We start from the raw sequence: 8,136 nt of genomic DNA on the forward strand, positions 1-8,136 counted from the left end.
TTTAGGGTTTCTTTTAATGGCAAAGCAATGAAGTTGTCACATAAATGCAATTAAATGAATTTTTAAAATTAAGTAAAAAAAAACATTAAAAGACAGAAACTTAAGGACCATTTTATCTCAAAAATTGTAACAGGAAAGATTTTTGTTGTTTAGTCATTCAGTCATGTCCAACTCTTTCATGACGATATGGCCTGTAGCCCACCAGGCTCCTCTGTCCATAGGATTTCCCAGACAACAATTCTGGAGTGGGTTGCTATTTTCTTCTCCAGGGGATCTTCCCAACCCAGGGATCGTGTTTCCTGCTTGGCAGGCAGATTCTTTACCACTGAGCCACTTGGAAAGCCCAACAGGCAAGAGTAAGAATAAAACATTAACAATTTCTTAGATCAAGATGATAACCTAAATCTCTTTGGATTTAGCTAGGAAAAAATAGATACAAGTAAGTGAGAGAGCAGAGAACAGAAACCTTGTCATTTAAAGGTACCAGCAAAAAATAATAATAATAAAAATAAAGGTACCAGCAATTAGATTGAATTGGAATAATAGCTGGAAATATGAAGGGATATATATTATGTTGAGCTGGAAAAACAAATGGAAATATGAAGAGAAAAGTTAGCATCCCAAAAATCATTGAAGGAGTGACTTCTAAATATAAATTATAGATTGTACACAGACATGATTGACAACTAAACTGGCATATATGAAAGAGACCCCTGTGGGAACAACAAAAAACAAAAACTAGGCAAAAAATAAACAGGCAGAGAGAAGAAAAACAATCTATTTTTGAAAGATCAATCAATGAACTTGAAGCTAGATCAATAGAAATTATCCAATTTGAAGAAAAATATTTAAATGATTAATCATAAACAGAGTCTCAGTGATCTGAGTGACAATTTAAGTCCAACATATGGCCGAATAGATTTGCAGAAAGGTGGAAGAAAGCAAAAGGGAGAAAAAACACTTGAGGAAATATTAACTGAAAACTTCCCAAATTTGTGGAAAACATTGGTTTACAGATCCAAGAAGCTCACCAAACCTCAAGTAAGTAAAACACAAGGACTCTATTACCAGATACATCACAGTCAAATTGTTGAACAGAGAAAGAGAAAATCTCAAAAGCAAGCAAAGGAAAATGTAATGGTATGAATAACAATAAAATAAACGGATGATTTGTTAGAAATGAATTAAACTATCTACGCCAGAAAAGATGGAATGACATTTCAAAGGATGGAGGAAAAACAAATAAGTATAGTTAAGAATTCTATATTGCACTATGCTATGCTTCAAAAATACAAATAAATAAAGATGTTTTTAGAACAAAAAGTATCCTTTTTTTGTCTGTCTGTTGCCAATAAATCAGACTGCAATAAATGCTAACAAAAGTTCATTCTTAAAGCAAATGTCATTAGGTGGAAGGAATTTTGGGGAGAGGAAATATTTTTAGAGTAATGATATATTTTACGGTCAGATAGATGGGGAAAAAGTGGAAGCAGTGACAGACTTTATTTTCTTAGGCTTCAAAGTCACTGCAGATAGTAACTGCAGCCATGAAATTAAAAGATGCTTGTTCCTTGGGAGGAAAGCTATGACAAGCCCAAGACAGCATATTAAAAAGCAAAGACATCACTTTGCTGACAAAAGTCCATATAGTCAATGCTATGGTTTTTCCAGTAGTTATGTATGGATGTGAGATTGGGGCCATAAAGAAGGCTGAGCATCGAATAATTGATGTCTTCAAATTGTGGTGCTGGAGAAGACTCTTGAGAGTCCTTCGGACTGCAAGGAGATCAAATCAGTTGATCTGAAAGGAAATCAACCCTGAATATTCATTGGAAGGACTGATGCTAAAGCTGAAGCTCCAATACTTTGGCCACCTGATGCGCAGAGCTGACTCATTGAAGAAGGCCCTGGTGCTGGGGAAGATTGATGCTGGAGGGAGAAATGGGTGGCAGAGGATGAGATGGTTACAGTGCATCACCAACTCAGTGGCCAGGAATCTGAGTAAATCCCAGGAGACAGCGAAGGACAGGGAAGCCTGGCATGCTGCAATCTATGGGGTTGCAGAGTCAAGACACGACTGAGCAACTGAACAACAATAACAGATCTGTAAATTGTGGAAAGATATTTGAGGGAAGGAAATATTTTGAGTGATGGATATATTTTATGGTCAGATTGTGGTAATTAAATATATTTACTTATCAAATTTCATCAAATTGCTTAATCTGTTGTCATATGTAAACTATACCTAAAAAAATAAGTATTCCAACAAGAAAGGCCTTCAGATGAATGGAATAGTGTGGAGTGCATGATTTGGTTCTTACTGTGACGAAAATAATTTCACTTTACTGTCTACAGCATCACGCTTCTAATAACTCCTGACAGAATCTTGAATAAAATTTTTACTGGAGCTAGGATCATAGTAAAAAATACCAATAATGAATGTTCAGCATAATTGTAAATAGAATAGTTTCAAGTAGTTGGTTAATTGACATTTCTTTAGGGTAAGATAATTCCAATTTAAAATACTTCTAAATTGACTAAGATAAAATAGATAATCTGCTAATGGTACTGGAAGTAAAGTTTGTCAGTTTGTTTCTTATCAGATCAAAAAACAAAGTGTAATGGACAGAATTCTCCTCATTTTGACTTTAATATAGAAAACTCAAACTTTTAGCTTTAAAACTTATTTAAAAAATTGACTCCCAATAAGATAAGAAAAATTGAGTAAATTAAATCCTGAGGCCTATATACTGAATAAAGTGAGAGAAAGTGACACTTGCTCTAGTATTTAATGAACCCAACTTTCTCAATAGGTTAAAAATGTAGTATAATGGAAAATATAGAGTAAAACAAAAAGAAATTAAAGAATTGATATTAACAGTTTTATAGCCTGTTATAATTATTTTGTTTGTTGTTAATATGGCTGAAACATTTAAGAGGATCTTATATATTATACATTAAAAATTTGTAAACATTGAAAGCAGTGTCTGTGTTTGGAAAAATATAATTTGCTGAAACTATATTTATTAGCTCTATTTGTGCATCTATTTATAACAACTATTTTTTAAGTTTAATAAACTTAGTGGATAAAACTAATAATAGTGATAAATGTGTTAGTCACTCAGTCGTGTCTAACTCCATGCGACTCCATGGGCTGTAGCCCTCCAGGCTCCTCCATCCATGGAATTCTCCAGGCAAGAATACTGGAATGAGCTGCCATTTCCTTCTCCAATTAGTGATAAATAGTAATAGTGAAAAAACTAATAATAATTGCTCTCCATGCAACTAAATATTGGTATTTGGGAGGAGAAGAACATCACCATATAAAACAGAGAAAAAGATATCTTTCTTTGCCCTCACTCCCCTCAAAAATTCACCCATCAAATAAGCCTTGGCAGCTTCCTAGCTTCCTTTCTTTAGTTCTCCTGAACCATAGCAAAGTTTCTGCTTTATCATATTTCAGGAAATAAGAGGAACCCGCAGAAAGGGAAAGACTATCTAAAAGTTTGATAATATTGACAAAGCATGATTGCTTTGGCTCCGTATGAAACTCATTCCTAGATGTAGGACCTTTTGCCAACCCCTATGATGGACTTAGCAAGTTGAGATTCTTCCCTGGAGAAGAAGAAGGAGAAATGTCTAATAAACACATTTAAAGTTCACTGATGCCTTGTGTTAAATGAGAAAGGCAAAAATTATGCAGTCCACAATAATATTGACTCCTTTCACAAAAATCATCAAGCTGGTGAACAACAACCAGCAGGGAAAACAACGTGTAAACAGTGTACAAGGGCAAAGCATTAAACACAGAATGATAATTGTGAAGTTCTGACATGAAAACTTAAAAACAAGAAAATTCATGCACTCAAGTCAAAATGTTTTAGATAGAAGAGGATATGTGAACTCTCATAACAGTAATTCCTTAGGAGTTTTCTTTTGTGTCAGGCACTGCTCAAGGTCATCTGCATATATTAACTTCTTTAGTCTTAGGGTCTGGCCTGTGACTATTTCTGCAAATGTAGAATGAGGACACATAAAGGTTAGATGGCATACTCCAGTGACATAGCTGTTTCATTAGACCAAATTATATTAGAGTAAAGGTTGAGATAAATGGTTAAAGGATCATAGCTTATTAGTTTAAAAGGCCCTTAAATACTACTACCACTGATATATCTGTCCTATGTACCAGCAAATGCTGATAAAAATATTAGTAAAATAATTCAAAGTCTCTTTACATTAAGTTGCTAAAGCAGTAATGCATAATTTTATTATAAAGATGCTAAAAGAGAGGTAATTATAAGAAAATTTAATGACCACATTAGTTCATTTTTCTTACATTTACTGTGAAACTCTGTTTTAGAGAATTTTCTCCTTTATTGAGCTCTGGCCATGGAAATATGTGTTCAAAGAAGAAAATAATTGGGTTCAAAGAAAAAATGTTAAAGACACAAACCAAGAATGATTATTTACTTGGACTGGATGCCCTCCAAGTTGAAAATCAAAAGTACTTAATTAAGACTTGAGACTTCTGTTGATATGGTGTGAAAAAAGCAATTTCTCTTGCTTTTAAGATAAAATGTGTTTTGTAAGTTTTCTGTCCTGGAAACAAAATTAGCACAGGTTAGTATTTTGATTAAATGTATATAAAAATTTATTGACTCTAAGTTAAAATATATAGGAACATGTAATTCAGATGTTTAAAAAGAAATTTTTCTTTCTCAGGCTTGAGTGTTTTGGCATGGAATTTCCTAGTTGCAATCTGGGGAAATGTAAGTACATTCTTGGTCTTTGCCAAGGGGCAAGTTATGTAACAGGAAAAAAATGGGGGCAGAGTGGGGGTTTGAGCTGGGAAAGTAGGTGGATTACTCAAATTCCTCTCTAGTCCTCTTTTAATAAAAGATTTATTTATATGTGGGAGAAGGGGAATCAGGGTCATTTTAAACAGTAGAGAAGTCTATTAGTAAAGTCATTTAACAAAATATTAAGCAAAATATCCTGAATCAGAAGCCTGAGTGTCTGGTGCATGTGTGGATTAGCATCTGATGGGCAGAATTAGCAATTTGCCCCAAACTGCCACCAAGCTGATATTCTGTGGCATCCCTGTGCAGAGACTAGATTTAGCCAAGTCAATACAGACAATTGAAAGTCAATTCTGGTGAAGGGGAGGTTGAGCTTCCCTCCTTAATGAATAAAAGAGACTTAGAGAAAGGCTCAGATAAGAAACTGCTCAAAGTGAAGAGCCTCATTTTTCTATATGCCACATAATATGCCTTAATGTAAATATTTATTTTTCTTTCTGACGTATACTTCACTCTGTATGACAGTCTCTGGGTCTACCCATGTCTCTGTAAATTACACAATTGCATTCATTTTTATGGCTGAGTAAAATTCCACTATATGCATATGAATACACACACACACACACACACACCACATACCACATCTTCTTTAACCATTGCTCTGCTGATGGGCATTGAAGTTGCTTCTATGTCCTGGCTATTGTAAATAGTGCTGCAATGAACATTGGGGTGCTTGTATTCTTTATTAATTATGGTTTCTCTAAGTATAAGCCTAATAGTGCGATTGCTAGGTCATATGGTAGTTCTGGGTTTAGTTTGTTTAGGAAGCCTGCATACTGTTCTCCATAGTGGCTGTATCAATTTACATTCCCACCAACAATGTAAGAGGGTTACCTTTGATCCACACCCTGTCCAGCATCTATTATTTGGTGAGGGCCATTCTGACTGGTGTGAGGGGGATTGGGATTGACATACATACACTCATGTATAAAATAGATAACTAATGAGAACCTACTGTATAGGACAGGGAGCTCTCCTCACTGCTTGTGGGGACCTAAACGGTACTGAAATACAAAAAGGAGGGGATATTTGTATACGCATGGCTGATTCACTTTGCTTTTCAGCAGATAGTGACATAGTAGTGTAAAGCAACAATATTCATAAAACAAAACATGAAGAGCCAAAGAAGAAGAAAGCAACTGGCTATCCTGGGGACAGCACAAAGGGGAGGGCAAGGTGTCTTGGCCTCTTGATCCCTTGAGGAAATCGTTGACTTCCTCTGAACATGGCCAGAGAAAGGCCAGAGTGAGGGACTACAAGGTAAAGCAGGTGGAGGAGCCTGGCTTCTCTGATTCAATACAGGCACCATTTGGACATGAACAATCAAGTCATCTTTTATCACAGCAACAATTTAAAGTAGTTAAGTCTAAAGTTTCATGGGCAAGGACCACCCCAAACAACCCAATCTGCTAAAAATAGATTACTGGACTCACTCAGGGAAATGATAAAATCAAAATCAAATGTTTAGAGCGCAGAAAATAAAAAAAAAATAGCTCCATTAATTTAAGTATCTTTAAAATTTTTGGTGTTCAACACTTACCACATAAAACTAAAGAAGAGTTCTAAGAAAAATCTCAAAGACCGTATTTCTTTCATATCCATTTTCTACTAACTGTATGAGGTTCTGGTTTTTATTTTAGGTCTTTTACATTATTATTTTCTCTAATATACCTTAGGGGAGATGTTAAAATTTCTTCTAAGATTCCATACTGTGTTGATATGCCATTAGGAAACCACATGTAGATTTGTAAACTATAAACCTACTTTGAGATAATTTGATAGTATTTTCAGAGAAAATTATTAATAAGTTCTTTAAAAAAATACCTTAGTTGATTCTGATTCTGCAACCAGGGTATTGATTTGCTTTTATCCTTCTCGGCGGCTCTTTTTTTTCTCTTTTTATTAAACCTAAATGTACTCTTTCCAAAACACTCCCTACAAGCTGTGAAACATTTTAAAGATCACATTCTAAATTTAAACAAATTTAAATAAAAGAGAAGGTTTAATTTCATATGCAGAATACTTGTGACAAGCTCTAAATGGTTACTTCGTTGTTCCTCAGCCCTGTCATATTTGCATACTTTGTGTCTCATGGGAAAAGGATAACATGACAAATTTGATTTTATTTTTGTCTTGAATTAAGGGAAAATTGAAATGAATCCTGTCTACCAGTTGTATACTTATTTTCACATTAATCAAGACTATCATAAAAAATGGACTCAAATCTTAGTGAGAAGTTCAAATGGTTGAGCACTTATTGTGGATCGCTGGTAACTGCCAGTGACTGGCACACCTATTTTACAGGTTTAGTAAAATTTAATAGACAGTAATCCCTGCACTGATAATTTTGTTCTAAGAAGTAGTTGAGAATATAAGCAGACTTTGAATATAAAATTAGCTTAAGTATGACAGCATATGTGTAAAACCAATTTAAAACCTTACCATAAACTCTTACAAATATAAAGCCTATCCCAGAGAACTAGGAGTAGCCCTCATAAAATCATTACAGGAAAGCTTATATGAATATTACGTCTGCACCATGAGCATATCCAAATTGTAGATACCCAAATTAAAAATACTCTCATATCATCAGGATATTCTAAGTTGTTTCCAAAGTTCCGCTTATTAGATCATTTTATTTCTCTGTTTCCTGATCAAGTTCTGGCATGAAAAACAATATCAAAGCCTTGTTGAATTAAACATTGTCAGATTCTGTCAGCATTTCACAATGGCATAAATGCAAGTCATGAAAATTTAGATGCCTCTGTTGCACTGAATATCAGTTCTTTACACAGTGGAATATTCATCTTTTCATTCAGTTCAGTCGCTCAGTTGTGTCCAACTCGTTGCGACCACATGAACCGCAGCACACCAGGCCTCCCTGTCCATCACCAACTCCTAGAGTTTACCCAAACTCATGTCCATTGAGATGGTGATGCCATCCAACCATCTCATCCTCTGTCGTCCCCTTCTCCTCCCACCCTCAATCTTTCCCAGCATCAGGGTTTTTTCCAGTGAGTCAGCTCTTCCCATCAGGTGGCCAAAGTACTGGAGTTTCAGCTTCAGCATCAGTCCTTCCAATGAACACCCAGGACTGATCTCCTTTAGGATGGACTGGTTGGATCTCCTTGCAGTCCAAGGGATTCTCAAGAGTCTTCTGCAACACCACAGTTCAAAAGCATCAATTCTTCTCCACTCAGCTTTGTTTATAGTCCAACTATCACATCCATACATGACCACTGGAAAAACCATAGCCTTGACTAGACGACCTTTGTTG

Source organism: Cervus canadensis, chromosome 12, assembly GCF_019320065.1.
Source record: "Cervus canadensis isolate Bull #8, Minnesota chromosome 12, ASM1932006v1, whole genome shotgun sequence".
NCBI lineage: Eukaryota > Metazoa > Chordata > Mammalia > Artiodactyla > Cervidae > Cervus > Cervus canadensis.